This window comes from Pinus tabuliformis, chromosome 4_2 (assembly GCF_031772625.1).
Source record: "Pinus tabuliformis cultivar Carrire ecotype Pingquan chromosome 4_2, CPIR1, whole genome shotgun sequence".
Taxonomy (NCBI): Eukaryota; Viridiplantae; Streptophyta; class Pinopsida; order Pinales; family Pinaceae; genus Pinus; species Pinus tabuliformis.
In genome coordinates, this window is record NC_142304.1 from 278,982,405 (window position 1) to 278,991,706 (window position 9,302).

The window sequence follows — 9,302 nt, forward strand, 5'->3', positions numbered from 1 at the left end:
ACAAATTGAACAACACAAGATATACGTGGAAACCCCTATGGGAGAAAACCATAAAATTTATTTATAAGAAATATCTTGCTAGCACTAACCTACTATGACATCAGTTTGTAGGCACCAACCTATTATTACATCAATCCCTTTTGCTACTTTGTAGGCACCAACCTACAAGATACACCAATCCCTTTTCTTCTTTGTAGGCACCAACTTACATGAGACACCAATCCTCTCTACTACTTTCTAGATATCAACCTACAGAAGACACCAATCCCCTATGCTGCTTTGTAGGCACTGTTATCACCCCAAGAAACTCTCCTAGGTTGTATATCAGAGATGCTCGGGAACATTACAAACTCAACAAAATGTTGGATAAATGGTGGATGAATGAAAGAAATTCTGCATATTCAAGCCAGATAACCACTTCTACTATGCTTAACCCCAGACATGGGTGAAAACCCCCAGAATACAAGGCTTTAGACCACCAATTACTCACAGTTTTAGGGAAATTGTGATGATGGAGAACACTAATCACACCAGCAAATGCACAGGACCCTGTGATGGCCAACTGCAACCAGTTAAAAGGTCTATAAATCTATTTCCTAATGCACAGATATGATGACAGCTCTCTAGCATTAAAACAACAAAAACCTGCATACAAATTCAATGATACAACTAAATTCTAACACAGAGGTGGGATTCCAGCCCCTCTAATGCTAAACATCAACAGAACATGAATAAATGCATAGCAGGTGTTATCACTGAAAATAGTGTTGCCAAAATTTTTCAGTTTAGCTGAAGGACAAACTGTTTTTGTAGCGCATGAATCCGTTAGCAGTTTCGCAGCGCCTCCTGTTTTAGTGATTTCGTAGCGAAAAACACTGATCTTACACTGGCAGCGCTACGAAATTGAGGATTCGCTGATCAGGGACATCTCCAGCATGACTGAGCAGTTTGGAATAGCTGGAAAAGCAACTCTAGTGTCTTTAATGCCATATTTCGCCTCACTCCAATCTCTGATGGGAAAATACTTATTGATAATGTGCATATATCAAATGTTTCTCTCAAAGAACTCCGCTCCAGATTGACTGTTGTCTCCCAAATTCCGTTCTTATTTGAAGGGTCTTTATGGAAAAATTTGGATCCCTTTGGTAGCATTAATCCAAATGGAAGATTTGCTGTTGTATGTGGTAATAGTGAATACATAATTTATACAGCATTAGTAGGGAGCGTAGTGGCATGTTTTGATTGACAATTTCTTCGGTATTCTGGAGAATGCAAGCCCAGCCTTGTGGTAGAGTCTGAGGAGGTTTAATCAGAAGGCAAGGAACATATGCAATGAGGACATTAGCTAATTTGAATCATAATACCGCATCAAAGTAATTTGGGTATATTAGCCATCTCAGATAATAGCCTGGTGTCTTTTCTACATCATTCACTCGCCTAGGTAAAAGGAGAGGCAGAGTAATTGCAATGGCTACTGGAGAGACCTCTATTGATCCAGTGAAGCCATTAACGAATGTCCTCAAACCTGTTCAGGAAGCTTGGGAAAAGACTGATGACAAACTCACTGTTGATAGACTGGGCTTTGCAGCTGTGATAGTGCTTTGGGGCTTCAACTGGACTTATCGCGGCAATTGACAAGTTTCCTCTTATTCCAAGCGCATTTGAATTTGTTGAAAATCTGTTTCCTGGGTGGTTTATATACCAAAATTTGTTCTTCAAACCGGATAGGGAATAGCTATGGGCAAAAAAGTTCAAAATGTTATATCAGAAATTACAGGTCAGTGAGTTTGGTTTTTTCACACATGCATTAATAAGCATGCTGAAGACTGTGCAGATTTATAGAAGCCGGAGACACCAAGGAAATCATATGTAACGTGGCATTTCTTGTTGCATGCCCACCGTCAGGCTTTTCTCCGCTTATGACAAATCCAACGCATCCAATGCTGTATTAAACGTTCTTCTTCATATTGGTCGTTCTGCTCCTGTAGGTTCTATACTGCTTGCGGAATATATGAAATTACAGCCAACGTTACAAATAGGCAGCGTTGTGTTTATTTCTGCAGGGGATCACGTTTTTCTTAGACTGGGATACACAGCACCTCCTTAATGCACGTCGGTTCATTATTAATGCACATATTGAAGACATGAAAGTGCTCTTTTCAAATGCGGTGATTAATGCCAAGTGTCGAGTAGTTTTATATGCTACAAGGCCGCCATGGTTAGTGACACTGGGATAGAGATGTGGCGCAAAAGCTGGAAGGATATTGATTGATGTCGATTAAAAGACGAGTGCACTAGTGAATGGCATCTGTGAAAGATTGAATGGCATCCCCTGGAGGCTGTAGAATTGAGGGAGGTCGACGGCAAGGCGGAGAAGATGGTTCTGTCGGTGTTTGGTTACGGTTCCATAATATGAAAGGCGGGTTTCCACTATGACAAACAACGAGTTGGTTTCATCAAAGGCTACCGTCGTCTTTTCCATCAAGGGAGCACAGACCATAGAGGAACCCCTGCCAATCCCGGCAGGACTGTTACACTCGAGCCTCACGATGGTCACATCAGTCGAGGCGTTGCTTACAGGGTTTCTGGACAGGAAGCTGAAGATATTGCTTTATCTTATCTAGAAGAGAAAGAGAAGGAATATGATTAAAAGGCCTACGTTGATTTCTATTTTGAAGAGGATTCAACAGAGCCAGTTATATCTGGAGTCCCTGTGTTCATTGCATCAACAGACAAGAATTCGAATAAAAATTACCTGGGCCCTGTACCATTGGAAATGATGGCTCATCAAATTGTTGGAGCTGTGAGTCCTTCCGGGCCTAACATTGAATATCTCTTTAACTAGAGACAGTTTTACTTGAGATAGGTTGCAATGATAGTCACGTGACAGACCTCGCAAATGCAGTTAGGAAAGTATTAACATGCAAAGATGGAGATGCTACTTCAAATGGAGATGCAAAAGTACTGAACTTCAGTGTGAACTTCAGCAATTTGTTGTCTTATTCACGAGATTGCTTTAAAGGATATTTTGCCGAGCCTTTTGAGTACTATAACATGCGCTGCCTCAATCTAGAATATCTCATTTGTGATTGAAGTGAATCATAGGATGTGGGGATAGTCTCTTTGTGGGGTTATGTTATCTAACAGCATATGCTCCCTTTGGATACTATTATTAAAGCGATGCCATTGGAATTGTTTCTGCAAGTCATTGGGTTTATGAAGAAAATTGCAGATTTGGTTGAAAGTTGTAAGCATAAAGTTTGCCTACGTAACCTCCCGGATAAAGAATTTAACAGTCTTATGGAGATACATGCAACTGGTCGTCTTTCTTAGTTCATTAATGTAAAAAGGCATTTAAAGTTACCCTGCCTTGTGATGGTCAGATGAAGTGGAATAGAGGATGTTGACACAGCTCCACTAGCTGTTCTGACCTATGCTATGGAGCTCAAAATTTACCTTGAAAAGCCTGAACCTCGTGCAATTACTTCATTGGCAGTCTAAGCATTCAATGTTGAAATTTTCCAACAGTCTCTTTCCATCTATATTTGACATTAGAGAATGGAATTTTTGAGAAGGGACACAGCCATCTATAATAGATGCTTCAAGAGATCAACGCGCACTTTTTAAGAATGTTCCAGCAGTTCTTATGGGAATTGGACTCATATGCAAGGGCTTTGTTCTATACCAACAGAAGGATCAAGATATTATTATTCACCTTGCTGTGGACGGTCTAGTACGTAGTAAATTACCTTACATGAATATTGTGGGAGGTTCTAAAAGTCTTTTAACAGAGGAGACAAGTTTTTCCTCAGGAGAAATATTTATTGCAAGCAAACCTTTTCTAAACAATCAAGTACTTAAGCTATGAACACTGACAATTATTTAGAAAACCAGAGAAGAAGAGTGTGTTTTCTTTAAATCACACAGCAGTTTCGTAGCGCGCTACGAAACTGCTGTAGGTGATGATTTAAAGCGCAGGGCAGCTAGTGTGATACTGTGAGCAGCTAGTTTGACACGGTGAGCGGGAGTTGTGGAAAAGGAACAGCTGTCTATCAAATACCACCTACAGCACATCAGAAACCTAGCATCATTCCATACCTGGAGTTATTAAAAGATTCGGGAACATGCTGCTATACTTTAGGAAAATGTTGGGAGACAGAGACCGTGGATGTAGGGTGATTATCTTAACTAATGAATAAGCTGTCTTACAGCTAGCATTCGAGACCAGCTTGCTCGGTGATTGTTCCCTTAACATATCTTAGCCATAATGAAAATCATACAGCTGTCCAGCATCCAAGAAAGCATCAAGTCTGCGAGGAGAATGAAATTAGTTTTTTAGTTGGATTAGGATTGTGTGTAGTTTTAGTTCAGGATGTTTGTAATTAATGTAGTAGTTAAGAGCATGTAGGAAGAGTTAATTGCCACCTTCGAGGCTCCCCTCATGCTGGAGGAGGAAGCTCGAGGTGTTGAAGTTTGCTTGCCTATATATGGGCCAAGTTAGGATGTAAAAAGGGTTGGATTGTATATACAAAAAACAGAGTTTTCTAGAGCTTATGAAAAGACTGTTACAGTAATAGCAAACAGAGTTTTTTCTTCCCAAGATTCTCAATGCATCCTTTTGTTCAAATGTGATAGTGGTTTTAGTTTCTTAATGTTCTTTTTACAGCCTTGTTATGGTACAATCCCTCAGAATTCATATTATATGCTCTGACTTCCTGTGTGCTTGACAGGCTGTGGGTTTTGGTGAAGTATGTTTGAACATCACTCAGAATTCATTTGTTAATGCTCTGACTTCCTGTATGTTCAGCAGGCTTTGATTTAGGTAAATTATGTTTGGATCTTTGATGATGCAAAGAGCCTTGGCTTCTATGAGATAACTGTGATTTGGTTTATTAACTGTGAGAGACTCCATAGCCCAATGAAGACTGATTTGATGTATGCCCAACCAGCTATATTTTTATAAAGGTGTGAAGAGTTAGCCCTCTAGTGTTTGAAGGATTTTGTCAAGAGTCATGAGAGAGCCCTCTCTGATTAGGAAGGCTAATTCCTAATCTAAAGTATGGTCTGAAACAGTTACATGAGACCTTGCTTGGTTGCAGTCCCTAGTACTGGTTTTGTGATAACATTTTGGTGCGTCTGCCGGGAGCTTAAGATTGAATTTCTGAAGGTAGCAGGAGTTCAAATGATTTTCAAGGCTGCAACACTACCTTGGCGACTCCACACAGTAAAGAACAAATTAGAAGGTGACTCCACTGCTAGAAGATCAGTAGCTTGATGAAGTTTCAAGATGGATTCCACTGCAAGAAAGAATGCCAGGTATGCTCCTATGAATCGGTCTCATATCCCTGGTTTTCCAAATCCTATGCCAAAGGTTGATTGGGTGGATGATCTTCCAATATTTAAAGATGAAAAGAAGGATGATGCTGCTCTCCATTTGGTTAAGTTTCACATACATGTACGCAGTCTTAAGGTTCATTTCCCTGAAGATTGTCTCATGAGGATGTTTATGGCTACTTTAGAAGGAGAAGCATGGTCTTGGTATAAAAGTTTGGAAAATGATTCATTATCTTCTCTTGCTGATTTCCATGATGTGTTCTGTGAAATGTATAAAGAATATTATCCTTCTTTGTTGCTGCTCAAAGATTGTTGTAGGCATTCTTTGAATCTTATTCAGTGCTTGGAGGATTATTATGGTGATGATGAATTTACAGATGAAGAAATTTTAGAGGCTCTTCATGAAAATGTTTTTCAGCACCAAGAAGAAGCTATAACACTCCATGAAGCACAACATGAAGAGCAGCAAGAGTTTACCTGTGAAAACCATGTTTTATCTTTTGATATTGATGTAGAGATGCAGCAGTTTGGTCCGGCTTCAGATCATGATGAAGATGAAATTGATTGCACCCAGAAAGAAGAAATATTGGAGGAAATTTTCTATGACCCTCAGGCAGAGGAAAAGCTTGCTCAATTTTGTAATTCCTTGCAGCAGCTTACCCCAAATAATAATCAAAATAGTGAGGAAAATTCCATTGTTTGTTGGAATGATTCAGAAAAGCAACTGGATAGCTTGTCAAATAGAAAAGTGGATAGTACATCAGAGGAGTCTTGTGTGGTTGAAGATCAGTTTGCACAGCTGGAAAGTGTCGTGGAAAGACAAGCTGATCATGTGTTTTGGGATCCTATAGCTGATTACATGGAAGAGTTTTGTTCTCCAGTGTTTCAGCTTACCAATGAAGATCAAAGACAGTTTCAGTGGCAGCGATCTTTACACTATTATATCAATTCTGAAATCCGATACAGTCAGGGAAGACTTCAGTGGCAGCGGTCATTACACTGTCATATTGGTTCTGAATTCCGGGACAGGCAAAGAAATCAAATGTCAGACAAAGCAAAGGATTGGCTGCATTGGAAGTCTCATATTGATTGAGCTGAGGAAAGTTTAAATGGTTAGGGTAGGTAGGTAGGTAAATTGCAAATAAGCTCAAGGTTGGCTGAGCATTTATTTTTCAGTAGCATTAGTTTCTTTCTCCTACAGTCAGGCTTGTCAAGCAAATTTCTCTTTGTTACAAATGGGTAAGGCACTGGAGCTGCATGTTCTTAGTGCACCACAGGGGCACACTATCCCAAGTGGAGCCACTGTTATCACTGAAAATAGTGTTGCCAAAATTTTTCAGTTTAGCTGAAGGACAAACTGTTTTTGTAGCGCATGAATCCGTTAGCAGTTTCGCAGCGCCTCCTGTTTTAGTGATTTCGTAGCGAAAAACACTGATCTTACACTGGCAGCGCTACGAAATTGAGGATTCGCTGATCAGGGACATCTCCAGCATGACTGAGCAGTTTGGAATAGCTGGAAAAGCAACTCTAGTGTCTTTAATGCCATATTTCGCCTCACTCCAATCTCTGATGGGAAAATACTTATTGATAATGTGCATATATCAAATGTTTCTCTCAAAGAACTCCGCTCCAGATTGACTGTTGTCTCCCAAATTCCGTTCTTATTTGAAGGGTCTTTATGGAAAAATTTGGATCCCTTTGGTAGCATTAATCCAAATGGAAGATTTGCTGTTGTATGTGGTAATAGTGAATACATAATTTATACAGCATTAGTAGGGAGCGTAGTGGCATGTTTTGATTGACAATTTCTTCGGTATTCTGGAGAATGCAAGCCCAGCCTTGTGGTAGAGTCTGAGGAGGTTTAATCAGAAGGCAAGGAACATATGCAATGAGGACATTAGCTAATTTGAATCATAATACCGCATCAAAGTAATTTGGGTATATTAGCCATCTCAGATAATAGCCTGGTGTCTTTTCTACATCATTCACTCGCCTAGGTAAAAGGAGAGGCAGAGTAATTGCAATGGCTACTGGAGAGACCTCTATTGATCCAGTGAAGCCATTAACGAATGTCCTCAAACCTGTTCAGGAAGCTTGGGAAAAGACTGATGACAAACTCACTGTTGATAGACTGGGCTTTGCAGCTGTGATAGTGCTTTGGGGCTTCAACTGGACTTATCGCGGCAATTGACAAGTTTCCTCTTATTCCAAGCGCATTTGAATTTGTTGAAAATCTGTTTCCTGGGTGGTTTATATACCAAAATTTGTTCTTCAAACCGGATAGGGAATAGCTATGGGCAAAAAAGTTCAAAATGTTATATCAGAAATTACAGGTCAGTGAGTTTGGTTTTTTCACACATGCATTAATAAGCATGCTGAAGACTGTGCAGATTTATAGAAGCCGGAGACACCAAGGAAATCATATGTAACGTGGCATTTCTTGTTGCATGCCCACCGTCAGGCTTTTCTCCGCTTATGACAAATCCAACGCATCCAATGCTGTATTAAACGTTCTTCTTCATATTGGTCGTTCTGCTCCTGTAGGTTCTATACTGCTTGCGGAATATATGAAATTACAGCCAACGTTACAAATAGGCAGCGTTGTGTTTATTTCTGCAGGGGATCACGTTTTTCTTAGACTGGGATACACAGCACCTCCTTAATGCACGTCGGTTCATTATTAATGCACATATTGAAGACATGAAAGTGCTCTTTTCAAATGCGGTGATTAATGCCAAGTGTCGAGTAGTTTTATATGCTACAAGGCCGCCATGGTTAGTGACACTGGGATAGAGATGTGGCGCAAAAGCTGGAAGGATATTGATTGATGTCGATTAAAAGACGAGTGCACTAGTGAATGGCATCTGTGAAAGATTGAATGGCATCCCCTGGAGGCTGTAGAATTGAGGGAGGTCGACGGCAAGGCGGAGAAGATGGTTCTGTCGGTGTTTGGTTACGGTTCCATAATATGAAAGGCGGGTTTCCACTATGACAAACAACGAGTTGGTTTCATCAAAGGCTACCGTCGTCTTTTCCATCAAGGGAGCACAGACCATAGAGGAACCCCTGCCAATCCCGGCAGGACTGTTACACTCGAGCCTCACGATGGTCACATCAGTCGAGGCGTTGCTTACAGGGTTTCTGGACAGGAAGCTGAAGATATTGCTTTATCTTATCTAGAAGAGAAAGAGAAGGAATATGATTAAAAGGCCTACGTTGATTTCTATTTTGAAGAGGATTCAACAGAGCCAGTTATATCTGGAGTCCCTGTGTTCATTGCATCAACAGACAAGAATTCGAATAAAAATTACCTGGGCCCTGTACCATTGGAAATGATGGCTCATCAAATTGTTGGAGCTGTGAGTCCTTCCGGGCCTAACATTGAATATCTCTTTAACTAGAGACAGTTTTACTTGAGATAGGTTGCAATGATAGTCACGTGACAGACCTCGCAAATGCAGTTAGGAAAGTATTAACATGCAAAGATGGAGATGCTACTTCAAATGGAGATGCAAAAGTACTGAACTTCAGTGTGAACTTCAGCAATTTGTTGTCTTATTCACGAGATTGCTTTAAAGGATATTTTGCCGAGCCTTTTGAGTACTATAACATGCGCTGCCTCAATCTAGAATATCTCATTTGTGATTGAAGTGAATCATAGGATGTGGGGATAGTCTCTTTGTGGGGTTATGTTATCTAACAGCATATGCTCCCTTTGGATACTATTATTAAAGCGATGCCATTGGAATTGTTTCTGCAAGTCATTGGGTTTATGAAGAAAATTGCAGATTTGGTTGAAAGTTGTAAGCATAAAGTTTGCCTACGTAACCTCCCGGATAAAGAATTTAACAGTCTTATGGAGATACATGCAACTGGTCGTCTTTCTTAGTTCATTAATGTAAAAAGGCATTTAAAGTTACCCTGCCTTGTGATGGTCAGATGAAGTGGAATAGAGGATGTTGACACAG

At 40.2% G+C, this 9,302-nt stretch overlaps 2 pseudogenes; both read left to right on the forward strand.

Moving 5' to 3' along the window:
• The first annotated feature begins 2,377 nt into the window (after positions 1-2,377).
• Positions 2,378-3,093, forward strand: LOC149169081 (gamma-glutamylcyclotransferase 2-3 pseudogene; annotated as a pseudogene).
• Positions 3,094-8,267: 5,174 nt separating this feature from the next.
• On the forward strand, positions 8,268-8,983 carry LOC149169082 (gamma-glutamylcyclotransferase 2-3 pseudogene; annotated as a pseudogene).
• The last annotated feature ends 319 nt before the right edge of the window (positions 8,984-9,302 follow it).